Source organism: Gossypium hirsutum, chromosome A06, assembly GCF_007990345.1.
Source record: "Gossypium hirsutum isolate 1008001.06 chromosome A06, Gossypium_hirsutum_v2.1, whole genome shotgun sequence".
NCBI classification, from domain to species: Eukaryota; Viridiplantae; Streptophyta; class Magnoliopsida; order Malvales; family Malvaceae; genus Gossypium; species Gossypium hirsutum.
The window spans coordinates 74,032,126-74,053,411 of NC_053429.1; positions in this window are offsets into that span (position 1 = coordinate 74,032,126).

The window sequence follows — 21,286 nt, forward strand, 5'->3', positions numbered from 1 at the left end:
ACACATAATTAAAGGTAACATCACGAATGGCATACTTATGTATATATATATGTATATATATACTTCGGAATGGGCATCACAATTAGATTTAACACCACCTTCATACTCAATTAGATGGCCGAATGCATGTGTATATGCACAATGTCAACTATAACATCATGTAAATCCACATATACTACATTTCTTATGTTTCACATCTTAATGCCCATTATACATAATCAAATTTAACATCATCTATATATTTACTCATATGGCCGAATATACATACCCCATATAATATCATTTTCATTCCATTTAACACTTAATTTCCACCACATAAACACTTGGCCGATTTTGCTAGCACACAAGCCTATGACCGAATGTCCTTGACCTCTAGTCACCTAGATTTTTATTCTTTAAGCCTCATCCAACTCATATTTTTCATTGACAACCTCCTTAACTTCAATTTATTCACATCTTTAATCATGCTACATTCGACCATTATTTAACAATAATTCATGCATCCTTTTTATTAAACACTCAAAATCAACCATCTTCATACCTCATCACCAAAGACATCAAAATACCAACCAAGAATGTAACATTCATGGCCGAATATCATCTCCATCAATTAACAAAATTTGAACCATGGCTAGGTAGATTTTCACTTACAACTTAAAATATACATGAATCTCAAAGAATAATATCAAACATACCTCAATCTAGTTACATGCATGGCCAAACCTCTTAGAAACTTTTCCCCTAGGCACCGAATATTCAAGAGCTTCTTAATCAACTTGAAGATGACCAAATGCCTTAACTTCACTTTCTTCTTTTTCTTTCTTTAGGTACGGCTATTGTGGTAAGGAAAAGGATGAACACTCCTTCTTCCTCCCTTATTTTATTCATCCTTTTTTTTCTTTTTAATTCACTTCTTTTATTTATTCTAATCTACTTACCAATATTAAATAATAAACAACATAAACTTGGAGGAATGGAACCATGCTTGGCCGGCCACTTATCAAGAATTGGGCACTTTGACATGCAAACCCAAACTTTCCTATTTTAATACTATTTGGTCCTTACTTATTTACCTATCATAATTTTCTAAGTCTCTCAACTAGATCCTTTCAAGCAAAATTCACATTCCTAATACAAAATTGAAACATCAAATTTTTATACAAGTACTATCACACATATAAGATATGCAAATAAAATTTTAACTAAATTTTGTGACTCGGTTTTGTGGTCCCGGAACCACTTCCCGACTAGGGTCAATTTTGGGCTGTTACATTAGTCTAGTTACATGCATGGCCGAATCTCTTCAACCTTTCTTCTTCCTTCCTCCTTCAAATTTTCGGCCAAGGTGTTAAAGGATGAACACCCTTTCTCTTTTTTTTTTCTTTTCTTTGTCTAGTTACGGCAAATGGAGGGGGGATGGATGAGACAACTTTGTTTTCATCACCCTCCCTTTTCATTACTTAATTACTAACCCTTTATTTATTCTTTCTAACATAACACACTAGGCCAACATGTTCCCAACATGTTTCCACCCATAGCATGGCCGGCCACTAGCTCAAATTTTGGGTAATTTGACATGCAAACCCATCATTTTCATAACATGCATTAATAGGCCACTTCACATTTGCCTAGCACATTTCTAATTTTTCTCACATAAGTCCTATTTAATAAAATTCACTTACAATTAACAAAATTCAAACATGAAATTTTCACACATGCATATATACATATAATAGACATAAAATATTATATTCAATTATTTCTGCAACTCGGTTTAGCGGTTCCGAAACCACTTCCCGACTAGGGTCAAATTAGGGGTGTCACACACTTAGTGCTATATAATCAAACTCGCACACTTAGTGCTGTACAATTTAAACCCGCACACTTAGTGCCAATCTCATGATCATAAATGTTTATACCCGCACACTTAGTGCCGAGATCAACAACTCAATACATCTCACCTCTTTTCTTTCATTCAACACTTTCATCACCACATGCATACATGTATATATATATTTATCATTCTATTCAGCATCATTACATAGACGTTATGACCATTTAAATTAATACAAACTATATGCTTAATGACTTACTTTGTGTTGGGTAAGACGGTTCCAACTCGGCTACTCGATGATCTTTTCTTTGCCTTTGCTTGATTCTCCTCCTTTAACTCCTTGAGCTTAATCAATAAATCAACTAGTTTAACCATCTTGCTAAACATTCATAATTCAATTACACATGCATATGTATGTCTGTATATTCGGCAACCATCCTCACTAATTACCCATTTAGTCGATTATACACATAATTAAAGGTAACATCACGAATGGACATACTTATGTATATATATATATGTATATATATACTTCGGAATGGGCATCACAATTAGGTTTAACACCACCTTCATACTCAATTAGATGGCCGAATGCATGTATATATGCACAATGTCAACTATAACATCATTTAAACACCTAATTTCATCTCATGAACACTCGACCCATTTTTACCCCATATGGCCGAATGTGTAAAATTACATTCAACACCACCGATGTACTTAATTAGGTGGCCAAATATACCAAGTTAGACTTGACATTATACGTCACAAGAACTCTAATTTAATTTGTCAATTGCTTGGCCAAGAACTCACAAGTGCCTTATCTACAACCTATTCGGCCTTACTACTTAAACTTAGCCTTTCATACACTTATCTCTATTGTTTTAGAAGGCCGAATCCTTATGTGTTCCAACATCTAGCTTACTCAATTCAACACATCAAAACGACATTTAGGCCGATTTTGCTAGCACAAAAGCCTTTGACCGAATGTCCTTGACCTCTAGTCACCTAAATTTTTATTCTTTAAAACTCATCCAACTCATATTTTTCATTGACAACCTCCTTAACTTCAATTTATTCACATCTTTAATCATGCTACATTCGACCATTATTTAACAATAATTCATGTATCCTTTTTATTAAACACTCAAAATCAACCATCTTCATACCTCATCACCAAAGACATCAAAATACCAACCAAGAATGTAACATCCATGGCCGAATATCATCTCCATCAATTAACAAAATTTGAACCATGGCTGGGTAGATTTCAAACTTACAACTTAAAATATACATGAATCTCAAAGAATAATATCAAACATACCTCAATCTAGTTACATGCATGGCCAAACTTCTTAGAAACTTTTCCCCTAGGCACCGAATATTCAAGAGCTTCTTAATCAACGTAAAGGTGACCAAATGCCTTAACTTCAATTTCTTCTTTTTCTTTCTTTAGGTACGACAATTGTAATAAGGAAAAGGATGAACACTCCTTCTTCCTCCCTTATTTTATTCATCTTTTTCCTTTTTAATTCCTTTCTTTTATTTATTCTAATTTACTTACCAATATTAAATAATAAACAACATAAACTTGGAGGAATGGAACCATGCTTGGCCGGCCACTTATCATGAATTGGGCACTTTGACATGCAAACCCAAACTTTCCTATTTTAATACTATTTGGTCCTTACTTATTTACCTATCATAATTTTCTAAGTCTCTCAACTAGATCCTTTCAAGCAAAATTCACATTCCTAATATAAAATTAAAACATCAAATTTTTATACAAGTACTATCACACATATAAGATATGCAAATAAAATTTTAACTAAATTTTATGACTCGGTTTTGTGGTCCCGAAACCACATTCCGACTAGGGTCGAATTAGGGCTGTCACAACTCTCCCCCACATAAGGATTTTTCGTCCCCAAAAATCTTACCAGTGAAAAATTTAGGATATCGATCGTTCATAGAGTCCTCAAGTTCCCAAGTGGCTTCTTCAATTCCGTGTTTATGCCACAACACCTTCACTAATGGGATTTTCTTATTTCGCAACTCTTTTACTTCACGCATCAAAATGCGAACTGGCTCTTCTTCATAACTCAAGTCAGGCTGAATCTCGATCTCAGATGGAGTGATTACGTGCGACGGGTCGGACCTATATCGTCGAAGCATCGAGACATGGAAAACGTTGTGAATCTTTTCAAGCTCAGGGGGTAAAATTAATCAGTATGCAACTGGTCTAACTCGTTCGGATACCTCATACGGACCGATGAACCTCGGACTTAGTTTTCCCTTACGACCAAATCTAAGCACCTTTTTCCAGCGTGAAACTTTGAGAAATACTTTGTCTCCGACCTGATATTCAATGTCTTTTCTTTTCAAATCCGCATACGACTTTTGACGATCCGAAGCGGCTTTCAAACTTTCGCGAATTACTCGGACTTTCTGCTCGGCATCCTTAATCAAATCAACCCCAAAGATCTTACTTTCACTAAGTTCAGTCCAAAATAATGGGGTACGGCATTTATGACCGTATAAAGCCTCGTAAGGTGCCATCTTAATGCTTGACTGAAAACTATTGTTGTAAGCGAATTCGATCAAAGGCAGATATCTTTCCCATGAACCACAAAACTCTAAAACACAACATCTCAACATATCCTCGAGTATTTGAATTATCCGCTCAGATTGGCCATCGGTCTGAGGATGGAATGCGGTGCTAAAGTGCATCTTGGTACCCAATGCTTCTTGTAATTTCTTCCAAAATCGCGAGGTAAATCTTGGGTCTCTATCCGACACGATGGAAATAGGTACCCCATGCAACCGAACTATCTGGGAGACATATAATTCTGCCAATTTATCGAGCGAAAAATCCTTACGGACAGGGATAAAATGAGCAGACTTGGTCAATCTATCAACAATGACCCAGATTGCATCTTTCTTGCTTGATGACAATGGCAATCTAGAAACAAAATCCATCGTTACTCGATCCCACTTCCATTCGGGTATCATGATCGGCTGAAGTAATCCCGACGGCACTTGATGTTCCGCATTTACTTGTTGACATATCAGACACCTTGAAACAAATTCAGAAATGTCTCGTTTCATACTGGGCCACCAAAATTGGCGTTTCAGGTCATTGTACATTTTAGTACTACCCGGGTGGACTGACATTCGACTACTATGAGCCTCGTTCAAAATCATCGAAATAAGTTCCGAATTTCTTGGAACACATAATCGACCTCTGAACGTCAAGCAATCATTGTCGTCAATCCGGAATTCCGATTCCTTATTCGAAGCACATTCAGCTCGTTTGGTGACCAATTCAGCATCGACTTTCTGGGATTCAAGTATTTGACGAATCAATAATGGTTTGGCCTCTAATTCAGCTACTAGCACCCCATCGGGTGGGACGGATAAGTGAGCATTCACGGCTCTCAAAGCAAACAATGCTTTCCGACTTAAAGCATCGGCAACCACATTAGCCTTTCCCGGGTGATAATCAATAACAAGTTCATAGTCTTTCAACAACTCAAGCCAACGTCTTTGTCGCAGATTTAGATCTCTTTGAGTCATCAAATATTTAAGACTTTTGTGGTCCGAATAAATATGACACCTTTCCCCAAACAAGTAATGCCGCCATATTTTCAGGGCGAACACTATGGCCGCCAATTCAAGATCATGGGTCGGATAGTTTCTCTCATGCGGCTTTAATTGTCTCGACGCGTAAGCCACAACTCGACCTTCTTGCATCAACACACAACCTAGCCCAAGTAAGGATGCATCACTATAAATGACAAACTCTTTGCCGGACTCCGGTTGTACTAGCACTGGAGCTTCGATTAAACAGGTCTTTAGTCGATCGAAACTCTTCTGACAGTTCTCTGTCCACTCAAACTCAACATCTTTTTGGAGTAGTTTCGTCAACGGTGCAGCTATCATCGAGAAACCTTTTACAAATCGTCGGTAATAACCGGCGAGCCCCAGGAAGCTCCGAACTTCGGTAATATTTCTTGGAGGCTTCCAGTTAAGTATGGCTGAAATTTTGCTCGGGTCAACTCGAATACCCGATGCGGATACCACATGACCCAAGAAGCTAACCTCTCTTAACCAGAACTCACACTTACTGAACTTAGCATATAACTTCTTATCCTGCAAAATTTGCAACACTAATCTCAGGTGCTCAGCATGTTCGGTCTCATCTCCTGAATAGACTAAGATGTCATCAATGAACACAACTACGAACCGGTCCAAATACTGTCTGAAGATCCGATTCATCAAATCCATAAATACCGCAGGGGCATTAGTGAGCCCGAACGGCATCACTAAGAACTCGTAGTGACCGTACCTCATTCTGAAAGCAGTTTTGGGTACGTCCGAATCTCGAATCCGTAACTGATAATAACCCGATCTCAAATCTATCTTTGAAAACACTGAGGCTCCCTTTAGTTGATCAAACAAATCATCAATACGCGGTAATGGATATTTATTCTTTATCGTCACTTTATTCAGTTGACGATAGTCAATGCACAACCTCATGGTTCCGTCCTTCTTTTTCACGAACAATACTGGTGCACCCTAAGGTGAGAAACTTGGTCGAGCGAAACCTCTATCCGTCAACTCTTGCAATTGAGCTTTCAATTCCTTTAACTCGGTTGGTGCCATACGATACGGAGCTATCGAAATTGGCGTAGCTCCAGGTACAAGCTCAATACCAAACTCTACCTCCCGAACAGGTGGTAAACCCGGTAATTCTTCAGGAAAAACATCCGGGTATTCACAAACCACTGGTACAGATTCGGGTTTCTTTTCTAATTCTTTGTCATCAAGTACATACGCAAGGTATGCTTCGCAGCCTTTTCTTACATATTTCTGGGCCAACATTGCTGATATTACAGCTGGCAACCCCCTTAAGTCCGTAGACTCAACTCGGATTATCTCGTTATTTGCACACCTCAAATCGATGGTTTTTCTTTTGCAGTTCACCACTGCATCATGTACGGTCAACCAATCCATACCAAGAATAACATCAAATTCGTCAAACGGCAAAAGCATCAAATCGGCCGAAAAACAGGATTCTCGGATTATTAGAGGGCATCTCTTACACACTTTATCAACAAGTACGTATTGACCCAAAGGGTTTGACACTCGAATTACGAACTCAGTAGACTCAACAGGTAGAGTCTTACTGGATGCTAAGGTTTCACATACATATGAATGAGTAGAGCCAGGGTCAATCAATGCAATCACATTAGTATCAAAGAGAGTGAAGGTACCAGTGATGACGTCAGGGGAGGATGCCTCCTCTCGTGCGCGAATGGCATATGCTCTAGCAGGAGTACGGTTCTCGGCTCGAACAGCCGTATCAGAGGCCCCTCTCTGACTACCACCCCTACCTCCTAAAATTCTCGGTGGTCTACCTCTAGTTGTCACTCCACTAGGTCTTGCACCTTGAATCTTATTCTTCTCATCAAGCTCCGTGCAATCTCTAATGAAGTGGTCCTTCGAACCGCATCCGTAACAGGCCCTGTTAGTAGACTTACCCCAACATTCACCTAGGTGTCGTCTTCCGCATTGGGGACATTCAGGTTTCTCTTGACGATTATTGCCCACACTAGCTACCGAAGTAGCTCGGGAGTCCGTCGGTGGTCGTGCTCTGATGGAAATACCCGCAGTCGTCCTCGACTTATTAGTGTCCTCCCTGAACTTCTTTACAGCTGAGAACGGAGCTTTACCCGTCGATCTTTTACGATAGTCTCTAGCTTCAAATTCAGCCTTCTTCTTTTCCTTTCCAAGTTCTTCCGCCTTGCAGGCTCGTTCGACTAGTGTCACGAATTCTTTTATCTCCAAAATACCCACTAGTAGCTTTAAATCTTCATTCAACCCTTCTTCGAATCTTTTGCACATAGCAACCTCATCAGCTACACACTCCCGGGCATACCTACTGAGTCTTACGAATTCATGTTCGTATTCAGATACTGTCATACGGCCTTGCTTGAGTTCCAAGAATTCCTTACGCTTTTGGTCAATGAACCGTTGACTAATATATTTCTTTCGAAATTCCGTTTGAAAGAAGTCCCAAGTAACTCGTTCGTTTGGGACTATGGAAATCAGGGTCCTCCACCAATAGTAGGCTGAGTCCTGCAACAAGGATATAGCACACTTTAGACATTCATCGGGCGTGCATGACAGTTCATCAAACACCCGAATGGTGTTATCAAGCCAGAACTCGGCCCTTTCAGCATCATCAGTAACTATGGCCCTGAACTCCTCAGCCCCGCGCTTCCTAATCAAGTCTACAGGTGGCTTACTCAGCCTCACAGGATAGTAACTGATGGCATTACGGGCTCTTGGGGTGGATTATTCAAATTCGGGAATTGTTGGACAGCCGGATTGGTTCGGGCATATTGCGTGACCCACTCATTCATCATGGTAAAGAAGGCTTGTTTAGCCCCCTCACCTTGATTATTCGCAGATGACTGAGGTTTAACAGGCGGCGTCCCTTGTGTAGGAGCAGCCGCTACACTTTCAACGTCATCCGCCAAGGTTCTCTCTACACCGGGATCCATTTACTAATCAAAACAAAAATTTTAACCATCAGAAGTCATCACACATTTAAACATTAACATTAAGGCATGTACAGCTAGACTCATACGTGCTATGGTAGTCCTAGAACCGACTATACCATAGCTCTGATACCAATCAAATGTAACACCCCAAACCCGAGGCTGTCGCCGGAGTCGAACACGAGGTGTTAACAGACTTCAAACCACTTAAAAAAAATTTCCCAGACAAGCTGCCAATCTGCGTACTAGTCGCTTTAAAAATCATATCTTGAGTTCTGAAACTCGAAATCCAGTTCCATAAATTTTCCCTGAAACTATACTAATATTACCATCTACATATTTTTTTCTAGAATTTTTGGTTGGGCCAATTAGTACAGTTTATTAGTCAAAGTCTCCCATGTTACAGGGATCGACTACACTGACCTTTGCGCATTACGACTTGGATATCTCCCTGTACAGGGCTTCATTACTGATGTCGTTTGTTTCTATAGAAACTAGACTCGAAGGGGAATCTATGCACATATGGCATGACTTCTAATTATCTCTGGTTAATTTATAATGAATTTCAAAAGTCGGAACAGGGAATTCAGAAATCGCTCTGTCCCTGTTTCACAAGAGTTTAATTATCTCATAACATACAGATCATATGGTCGTTTCGTTTCTTCTATATGAAAATAGACTCATCGGGCTTCGATTACATAATTTATTTAATTAATTCCACTCCTACTATTTTTAGTGATTTTTCAATCTCACGTCACTGCTGCTGCCAGCATCTGTTACTAAAGCAACTATGCCTATTTCGTGATTTCTCCTTGATCTAACTAGTAATTCATCATACATATCACAAATTATGATCATGACTAGCCATGCCAAAGGCTAATCATTGTCAAACATCTCCCTACTACACTATTGCCATATCATGAATTTTAACACCAAAAATAATCAACCATGACATATGGCATAAAAATCGAATTACCAAGACTTACGACCTAACATTATAGAACCAAATCCAACCGAACATTTATGCCATTTTCGCATGGCTAAAAGTTTACATACCAAATTTCAACAAAACATATTAGCCTATACATGCCAAAATGTTCTCCTAGACCGACTAAAAAGAAGATACCAAAAGTTGCTAGCCGGTGTGATGACTTCGATGACGGTCCCAAGCACGCAAAAAGACGAGTCCAAGAAACCTAAAGTAGGCGACAAGCAAACACCGAGTGAGTATATAACTCAGTAAGTCATAAGCGTTACATAATCATCCATTAATAAATTATCACATGAGAAAACAAGTGAAAAGGGGTTAATTCTCTCCACCCATACCAACTATGCCATGGTTCCTTAGACCTTTCGGCTCAATATCATACAAAGTACTACATCAATTTTTCATATGCTACTCAACATGGTATTTGAGGCATTCTCCATGGATGCTTTCATTCTCGTTACATTCATGCAACTAAATGTTCTCCTAGACCGACTAAAAAGAAGATACCAAAAGTTGCTAGCCGGTGTGATGACCTCGATGACGGCCCGATCACGCAAAAAGAGACGAGTCCAAGAAACCTAAAATAGGTGACAAGGAACACCGAGTGAGTATATAACTCAGCAAGTCATAAGCAATGCACTACCATCCATTAATAACATTATCACAAGAGGAAACAAAATGGAACGAGGCTAGTTACTCCATCCATACCGAACCATACCATAGATCCTTAGACCTATCGGTTCGATCTCATACCAAGTCATGCATTCACATTCCATATACTAATCAATAGGATATTTGAGGCATTTTCATACATCATTGTATTTTCGTTACAATCATACAACTAAACGATCTTTCACCTATTCCACGATAAATCTTATGTACGTGACTTCAATTATAATTGTCACATAGGTTCAAACTTACCAAGCTCAACTCCAAATATAAACATAGCGCCTATTAGCCATGAACTCAAGGTACTTACCCGATCCGCTGTCCGCGATCAACTCAATAATGTCGCACACTTAGTGTCCATAGTGATTCAAAAGTATATATTAAGTCCGCACACTCAGTGCTATATAATCAACTCGCACACTTAGTGCTATATAATCAAACTCGCACACTTAGTGCTGTACAATTTAAACCCGCACACTTAGTGCCAATCTCATGATCATAAATGTTTATACCCGCACACTTAGTGCCGAGATCAACAACTCAATACATCTCACCTCTTTTCTTTTCATTCAACACTTTCATCACCACATGCATACATGTATATATATATATTTATCATTCCATTCAGCATCATTACATAGACGTTATGACCATTTAAATTAATACAAACTATATGCTTAATGACTTACTTTGTGTTGGGTAAGACGGTTCCAACTCAGCTACTCGATGATCTTTTCTTTGCCTTTGCTTGATTCTCCTCCTTTAACTCCTTGAGCTTAATCAATAAATCAACTAGTTTAACCATCTTGCTAAACATTCATAATTCAATTACACATGCATATGTATGTCTGTATATTCGGCAACCATCCTCACTAATTACCCATTTAGTCGATTATACACATAATTAAAGGTAACATCACGAATGGGCATACTTATGTATATATATATGTATATATATATACTTCGAAATGGGCATCACAATTAGATTTAACACCACCTTCATACTCAATTAGATGGCCGAATGCATGTATATATGCACAATGTCAACTATAACATCATTTAAACACCTAATTTCATCTCATGAACACTCGACCCATTTTTACCCCATATGGCCGAATGTGTAAGATTACATTCAACACCACCGATGTACTTAATTAGGTGGCCAAATATACCAAGTTAGACTTGACATTATACGTCACAAGAACTCTAATTTAATTTGTCAATTGCTTGGCCAAGAACTCACAAGTGCCTTATCTACAACCTATTCGGCCTTACTCCTTAAACTTAGCCTTTCATACACTTATCTCTATTGTTTTAGAAGGCCGAATCCTTATCTGTTCCAACATCTAGCTTACTCAATTCAACACATCAAAACGACATTTAGGCCGATTTTGCTAGCACACAAGCCTTTGACCGAATGTCCTTGACCTCTAGTCACCTAAATTTTTATTCTTTAAAACTCATCCAACTCATATTTTTCATTGACAACCTCCTTAACTTCAATTTATTCACATCTTTAATCATGCTACATTCGACCATTATTTAACAATAATTCATGTATCCTTTTTATTAAACACTCAAAATCAACCATTTTCATACCTCATCACCAAAGACATCAAAATACCAACCAAGAATGTAACATTCATGGCCGAATATCATCTCCATCAATTAACAAAATTTGAACCATGGCTAGATGGATTTCAAACTTACAACTTAAAATATACATGAATCTCAAAGAATAATATCAAGCATACCTCAATCTAGTTACATGCATGGCCAAACTTCTTAGAAACTTTTCCCCTAGGCACCGAATATTCAAGAGCTTCTTAATCAACTTAAAGGTGACCAAATGCCTTAACTTCAATTTCTTCTTTTTCTTTCTTTAGGTACAGCAATTGTAATAAGGAAAAGGATGAACACTCATTCTTCCTCCCTTATTTTATTCATCTTTTTCCTTTTTAATTCCTTTCTTTTATTTATTCTAATTTACTTACCAATATTAAATAATAAACAACATAAACTTGGAGGAATGGAACCATGCTTGGCCGGCCACTTATCATGAATTGGGCACTTTGACATGCAAACCCGAACTTTCCTATTTTAATACTATTTGGTCCTTACTTATTTACCTATCATAATTTTCTAAGTCTCTCAACTAGATCCTTTCAAGCAAAATTCACATTCCTAATATAAAATTAAAACATCAAATTTTTATACAAGTACTATCACACATATAAGATATGCAAATAAAATTTTAACTAAATTTTATGACTCGGTTTTGTGGTCCCGAAACCACATTCCGACTAGGGTCGAATTAGGGCTGTCACATAGTATGTCAGCAAGTTAAAGCTGAACATCAAGTGCCTTCAGGTCTGTTACAGCCTGTAATGGTCCCCAAATGGAAGTGAGACAAAGTTCCATGGATTTCGTGATAGGATTACCTTTGACTTAGAAAAAGAAAGATGCCATATGGGTTCTAGTGGACAAACTGACAAAGTAGGCTAATTTTATCCCGGTAAGGACGGATTATTCCTTAGATAGATTGGCCGATTTGTACATTTCTGAGATAGTAAGATTGTACGGAGTACCACTGTCAGTTATTTCGAACAGAGACCCGAGGTTCACTTTGAGATTCTGGAAGAGGTTACACGAAGCCTTGGGTAGAAAGTTGAGTTTTAGCACAACTTTTCACCCTCAGACCGATGGTTAGTCTAAGCGGATGATTCAGATTCTCGAGGATATGTTGCATTGTTGAATCCTTGAATTTTAGGGTAGTTGGGAAAAAAATCTGCCATTGGTAGAATTTGCCTACAACAATAGTTACCAAACAAGTTTGAAGATGGCGCCTTATAAGGCCTTGTATGGTAGGAAGTGCCGAACTCATTGTACTGGACAGAACTCAAGGAAAATCAGATTCATGGAGTTGATCCAATTAAAGAAACTGAAGAAAAAGTTAAAGTGATACGGGATTGTTTAAAAGCGACATCAGATAGGCAAAATTCTTATCCTGGTCTGAAAGGAAAAGAAATTGAGTTTCAAGTTGGAGATAGAGTATTCTTGAAAGTATCTCCATGGAAAAAGGTATTGAGATTTGGTCGGAAAGGTAAGTCTACAATTTATCGGACCGTACGAGATTATCAACAGAATTGGATTGTTAGCCTATCGTTTGGCGTTGCCATCCGAACTAGAAAAGATTCATGACGTGTTCCATGTATCCATGTTCAGGAGATATCAATCAGACCCCTCTCATGTAATTTCACGGACTGAGATCGAAATTCGACCGGACATGACCTTTGGTGAGGAACCGGTTAAGATATTGGCACGCGAAGTTAAACAGTTGAGAAATAAAGATGTGGCTCTTGTAAAAGTTCTATGGCATCAACATGGTGTAGAAGAATCCACATGGGAGACAGAAGAAACCACGAGAAGCCAGTATCCAAATCTGTTTTTTGGTAAGACTTTCGAGGACGAAAGTCCCTAACAGGGCAGAAGTGTAACATCCCGAAATAGGGCCTAGTCAGAATAGTTGTTTTAGGACCACAAATTTGACATCAAAAATATTTATTTTATGATTATTATGAGGCCTAGAATATGAGTATATGCATGTGTTAAAGTTTTATAAAGAAATTCTATGTATAACGTGGCCAATTGGAAATTAGGGACTAAATTGAATAAATTGGAAAACTTGGATTCTAGAAGAAAATTGTATGAAATTGTCTTAGATTATGAATTAGAAGGTCTCGGAGAGCAATTTGCCCAAATTCTCAAGTTTTGGACAAAAATGGGCTTGCATGGATGAAATTTTAAAGAAATGGCATAAGGGCATTTTGGTCATTGTCATTTTAATGAAATAAAAAGGGAAAAATGGAGCAAAACTATGCTCATTTTCTTCCCATAGATGCCAAAATTTGGAGGACACCATAGTTATGGTTTCTTTAATTTTCAAGATCAATAGTAAGTGCTCCCAAGCCCTGTTTTTCATGTTCTTTGCATTTTTGAAACCCTGTTAGCTTGCTCTCTCCATTTCTACCCATATTTCATGCTAGGGTTTATGTTAAAAAATTTACCCATGCATGAGTTGCTTGTATTTTGATGGATTATGGAGGAATATGAAAGATGAATGTGTATTTAACATCTTTTCCAAGTTGGTTTTATGAGAAACCCTTATAGGGACTATTTTGCAAAAGATGTAAATGTGTGGTAGAAATGAGGAAAATAATGAAAAATGTGGGTTGCAATAAGAGAGAAAAATATTCGGCTAGGCTTGGGTAAGATAGAAATTGCATGTGTTTCATTATACGAGCCTAGGGACTAAGTCATAAAAATGTCAATGGTTGGGGCAAAACGATCATTTGGATCAGGGGTAGATATTGAGCTTGAAATGTATAATGTGGGGTATTAATGAGCTAATTTTGTTGTTATAGACCTTGAGGAACAAATTCCAGAGGTCGATCGAGGTAAACGCAAGGTTTTGGAATAACCGAAACATAACTTTGAAACTGTTACCAGGTAAGTTTGGATAACTTAAAGTAAACCCCTAATATGCATGATTGTATGATTTATGAATGATGATGATTGCATAATTAATGGCATGAAAATGCATGAATTGCGTCTTTGATAATGACTTGTTGATAACCGTCTCGGTTGAGGTTAAAAGGGAATTCGATAGATAAGCCATGTTTTACATGTGAAAGGAGATCCTGTATGTGTTGCAGTAAGGATTTAGCTTGGACGGGTGATATGTGATCTCGAGTATGGGAAGGAATCTAACCCGGACGGGTGTTCCTTGAATGATCAAGCCTCTCGAAGAATATGAGTGCATTGTGGATTTAGCCCGGATGGGTAATCCGATTGGGATCTTACTTTAGCCTAGACTGGTAAGTCAGGTCCGAGCTCATTAAGGGTGCTTGTCGTTATAAGGGATTTAGCCTGGACTGGCAATCCCGACATCACCTTATAAGTTTATATAATGAGGGATTTAGCCTATCCTGCCATATGATGTGAGGTTCGCGGGAGTGCATATATGGAAAGATCATTTGAATGAATTGACGGATAATGGGTATTCCATCGAGATTTCCTAGAAACTCAACGAGATTAACGTAGGATACATGTATGAATGAAATGTTGAATGATGAGCTCATCTAGTTAAATTACATGGTACATGATTATGTGACTAACTCATTGATTGAGTGCATGTGATAGGAAATCATTTCATATTGGATGATTTCACTATTTAAGTATGCATGTATGCTAATTGCTTGGTAAGTTTACTCTTCGGTTATTCGAGCTTACTAAGCATGAAAATGCTTACCCCTTTCTTTCCCTTGTTTTAAAGAGCTCGAGGACTCATAAGGATTGGAAGACAGTTGGAAAATAGCCTAAGAAAGTCCACATGGTTGGATACACGGGCGTGTGTCTAGGCCGTGTGTGACACACGGTTCCCTCCCATGGGCATGTGTTATGGCCGTGTGTCCCCTACACTTAAAATTTTAGCTCAAAGTTGTACATGAGTAGGCCACACGAGCGTGCTCCATGGTCGTGTTAAAATGATAGTTTCGTCCACAGCCATGTCGATAAGTCAGTGTTGCCCACGGTTGAAGGGCATGGGCTTGCCCCAAGGTACTCGGGTGTGTGAGTCCACACGGCCCATCTATACGGGCATGTGTCCCTTTATGTGAAGGAGAATTTTCTGAGGATCCCAAGGTTAATCGAACGTGCCCATATTCATCCCGCATTGCCTTCTAATATGTTATAAGCTTCGAAGGCCTATACAAGGGACGAGATGTTCTTGATTGAAAAGTTTTAAATTCAAATGAAATTTTGTAACCCGAGTTAGTATACTGAAAGTGTAAAGTTCTGGTAATGCCTCGAGCCCTGTCCCGGTGTTGGATATGGGTTAGGGGTGTTATATTTATACGTATCAGAGCTACGGTTTAGTCAGTTCTATGACTACCGTAGAGGACGTTAAAGGTTCGCTATACATGCCATTACTCGAATGTTGAGAGTGTGACATCTTTTAATTGTTTAAATTGTTTTGAATATAGTAAATGTCTTCTAACGAAGCACAAGATGAGTCCGAGGGAGCCGAGAGCGGTGCTCCAGCTTTCGTACAACAAGCTGTATCTAGTAGTAGTAGAAGGCTGATGTCAGAAGGCTGAGAAGAGGCCCGAGCTACCTTCTTTGATATGATGGATGAATGGTTTGGGGATTATCTAAGAAATTGTGACAGCCCTAAACTGACCCTAGTTGGAAAGTGGTTTCGGGACCACGAAACCGAGTCCTATAAGAAATTAAAAGATATATTCCGTGTTTATAATGTGAGTAAATGCATGTGTGAAAGTTTCATGCATTAATTTGATTATTTTTATGTGAATTTAGTTAAAAAGGACTTATGTGAAAAATATTGAAATTGTGGTAGGTTGAAGTGTAGTGGTCAAATATTGCATGGCTTAAAATATGGGGATTTGCATGTCAAATTCCCCATTTTTATGTAAGTGGCCGGTCATGATGATGGTTGAATAGCCATATATGCATTATATATTATATTATAATAGTTAATGGTTTAAATTTTAAAATAAAAAAAGGGGAAGCCATACATCCTTGCCTTGTGCTTGCCAAATGTTGAGAAAGAAAGAAGAAATATAATTATTAAATGATATTTGGCCACTACATAGGTAAGTGGACGGTAATGGACCACCATTTAAAAGGTTTTGATATTAAATTACAAAGATTAATTTAGTAATTGGCTTATTAAAATGAAATATAATAGAAGATGGTGATAAAAACAAAGTTACACCCATCCTTTCTTGCATTTTTGCCGAAAACCATAAAGAAAAGAAAATGGAAATGAAGCTAGGGCATTCGGCTATGGTGAATGTATAGATTAAGGTATGTTTAATGCTCTTTCATTGAAAATCCTTGTATATTTGGAGTGGTCATCAAGTATAGAAGTCAGCTCATGGCAAAATTTTTGTAAATGGATGAAGATGACATTTGGTCATGGATGTTTATATTTCTTTGATGTTGGTTTTGATGTTTTGTGTATTGAGGGTTGATAATAGATGGAAGTCAAATGGTTGTTGTATGTAGATAGCATGCATGCTAATAATGTTTTTATTTTCTACTTAATATCTTATTGATTATGAGTTAACATGAATATTTAGTTGAACATATACCTTGAATTATGTTCAAAAATTTTAATTGATTAGTTGTACTCTTCTTTTTGCTTTTGAATATTCGAAATATTGAAGGTGAAAGGCTGGAAAATTTCAAGTTGAAATGTTGTCCAAATGCTGGAAATTTAGCATGCATATTCTTTTATTTAAATGCTTTGACCGAATGTTGGAAGTTAACTTGCATGCTGTCTGGTTGCTGCATGAGGGAGTTAAAATTGAACTTAAGATAGTTTATTACTAATTAATTTGCTGCTGTAATGCTGTAAATTATTGGCTGTCCAAATTAGGACAAATTTATGGTACTTAGCTAATTAATATGCTGCTGTAATACTTAAATTATTGGCTCTCCAAATTAGGACAAAATCATGGTGTTATGTGCTAGCATGATATGTATGTGTGATTGAAGTGAAAAATGTTTAGATGATTTATAGTAATTGGCTAATGTGTTTTTGTGGATATAGATGCCGAATGTGGACTCAAGAAATTAATTGGAAAATTTGTTGTTTGTTTAGGTGATAGAAAGTATGAAATAGTCTTATGTGATACGTGTATATAAGTAGATGGAAGTGAAGTGTCCTATATTTTTGTGTATGGGATTAATTGCATTTTGATTTTAATGTGCATGATTATTACTATGTTTAAAATGTGTGAAAGCCGAATATGCTCATGATACAATGCTTGATTAGTTGATTAACAATAAGTTAAATTTGTGTAATTCAAGCTCAAGAGCATAAGGAGCCAATTTTGGATAAAGGGAAAGCGAAACTAATCGATTAGTCAATCCGTAGTTATTCGATAAAATCCAAGGTAAGTTTTGAGTAGTCACCTTTAGTTTATAATTGATGATGCCTTGATATGTGTATATTAGATGAATTGTGACCTTTTGGTTCTACTTGGATTAAGTTGTGTGATAAATAATTTATGTATATGATTTATAGTTGAATGGTCACTATGGGTTAAGCTTGAATGATGAAATGGATATGTGATATTTATGTATGACTTTTGAACCGAAATATAAATGACGGTGTTCATATGGAGATTATATCCGAATGTAGCAAATGACTACTGATGTAATATGTTGAATGAGATGTGTTAATATATGATTAAATAAGCATGAAATCGAATCATGCCATGTTTTATTAAATATGATACATATTGAAATCTTTTGTTTTAGATGTAGATTAAATGATATGTGATTGCCAAATGTGATTGTTAAGTGAATAATATTAGTTAAGTACTTAAGCAAATCTATTGTTTTACTTAAGCTTAAGAGCAAAGAGGATCAAAGTCGGATAGGGGAAAAGAGAAAGTAAACAAATAGCCGTGGATATCTAGTCGTCGACCACTTCCGAGGTAAGTTTTAAGTGATTAAACGTTGAGTAAATTCAATCATAATAGGACATAATGAGTTGATTTAATAAGGTATGATGTGGCCATGATATGTCTTAAACTCAAATGGTAAGTTCATAAGTGTTTGGATTTGGAAATTTAAGAGCAAATTGTAATAATTTGCTTAGGACAGCAGTAGTAACGTGAATTTAGAAAATCACTATAAATTGTTGGTGTGAAATTATAGGCTGAATAAAATATGTAATCAAATCTTAATTAGTCTAGTTTCTTATAAAAGAGACCGTGTAAGCAAAGAAATTTCCTATAAAGAGATATTTAAAGTTGTGTGAGACAGTGTCAGAATGACTCCGAAATCCCCTATTCAGTTTTTAGAAAATCATTATAATTTGTACAAAAATGGTTATAAGATAAAATTTATATGCTTAGACTCCTTAATGAGTCTAGTTTCAAATGAAATCAAATAGAACATATTTTGAATTCTGTACAATGAGAAATTTGATTCGTAGTGAAGAGTGGTCAGATTAGTCAAACAGTGAAACAGGGGAAACTTTAAGAAAAATATGGTATTTATTGGCCAAACCTAAAATTCTGAAAATTTTATGGATGGAAGATATATGAGTCTATATTCAGGGAAAATTAACGGAAATTGATTTTCAGTTTTGTATCTCCAGTTAAAAATAATTTTGTGACTATTGCTCAGGAAAAACAGCTTGTAGTGAATATGTGAATTTGTTGAAAACATTGATGAAACTATTTGAGTTGCTTATAAGCTATTGCTGAAATTGATGCACAAGATAAAGATATGTATATGTGGTAAAGCCGAATGGCTAATGTGAAATATATATATGAGATATGTATATGTGGTAAAGCCGAATGGCTAGTGTGAAATATGTATGAGATACGTATATGTGGTAAAGCCGAAGGGCTAGTGTGAAGTATGTAGGAGGTGTGGGTATATTGTGGCCGAATGACCAAATGTGAAAGGTGTGTATTATTAGATATTTGATGAGGCAAATGAATTACAAATATGACAGTCGATGTGAATGTCGTAACATGTGATTAAATGTACATGAAACTTGGAAATATATTCTGGGTAAGACCCGATGACTACGTGTGGAAATATATTCCGGGTAAGACCCGATGACTACGTGTGGAGATTTTGTCCGGGTAAGACCCGATAACTTCGTGTGGAGATTTCATCTGAGCTAAAGGTCTCGCCGATAATCCGAGTAGAGGTTAAAGCTATAAGACTTCGTAATAAGAATTGCTTATAAATATATTCAATGCGAAAGGTTAAACAGGTATGTACTCCAAGTTTATATGTGAGCTTGATTTGAACTAAATCATAAGGTAGTTATGTGATGCATACGTGAGCAATCTATGAAACTATTCCTATGATTATGTGACATCGGATCAGTGTGAGAGGTTATGTGAAATTATGCAATATATCTATGTCACATAAGCTCACTTTTATGTGAAAATTTATCTGCCTATTGCATATGCTGAGATGTGCATATTCGGTAAAGGGATGGTATGCCCGAAGGAAGAGTGAAATAAAAATACGAACAACTATGTTATAATTTGATTGTTATCTGTTGACACTGCTTAAAACTTACTAAGCATTGTAATGCTTACTCCGTTTACTTTGTTTTTTTTTTCTGTTTTATAGATCCCATTTGGAAGCTACAGGCTCGGGGGTCATCAGCAACTAGTCACACTATCACTATCCACTGTTTGGTACTGCTATGTTTTGGATTATCTTATGGCATGTATAAAATAGACTAGTGGCGGAAGAATATTTTGGTTAATGTATATAAGCCATGCGAAAATGGCATCTTTTGAATGTTTACTTAGAGAAGTTTAAATTTTATCCCTGGCTGTGCTTAGTACTTATCTAAATGAATGACCTTTATTTCAAGAAAAAGTTCAAAATTTTACGGTTCTGACATGAGTTACAAGCCCGGTAATGCCCCTTACCTATTCCGGCGACGGTCACGGGATAGGGGTGTTACAATTTATTGGTATCAGAGCTACGGTTTAGTCGATTCTAGCACTAACGCAGCACGCGTGAGTCTATTTATACATGCCATAAAGTGATAAAGTGATAGTGTGATGATTTTTGACTATTAAAATGTGTTTATTATATTGTAATGAATCTTGATCCCGATCGAGCTGTAGCAAGCTTCTGACTATGAGAATTTGTGATATAACTTCACTTGGATATGCTTAAATTATTAAGTTGATCAGGTACGCGTCATGTACTCGTATTTGAATTTTGATTTGGATTGAATTATAAGGGTATAAGTGATGCAATTTTGAAAGAGTGTTATGACTATAAATGTGATCTTTGTATGTGGCTATGGAACTGAAAGTTGAATGGTCGATAAGCATGTCGTGTTTGTATTCAAGTAATGTAAAGGATATACTAATGTGTATTATTATATATATATAAGTACATGAGAATTGAGAGTTAGATACCCGGGCTAAGTCCCGAAGAGCATTCGTGCTGGTGTTATATCCGGGCTAAGTCCCGAAGAGCATTCGAGCTGGTGTTATATCCGGGCTAAGTCTCGAAAAGCATTCGTGCTAGTGATATATCCGGGCTAAATCCCGAAGAGCATTCGTGCTGGTGTTATATCCGGGCTAAGTCCCGAAGAGCATTCGAGCTGGTGTTATATCCAGGCTAAGTCTTGAAGAGCATTCG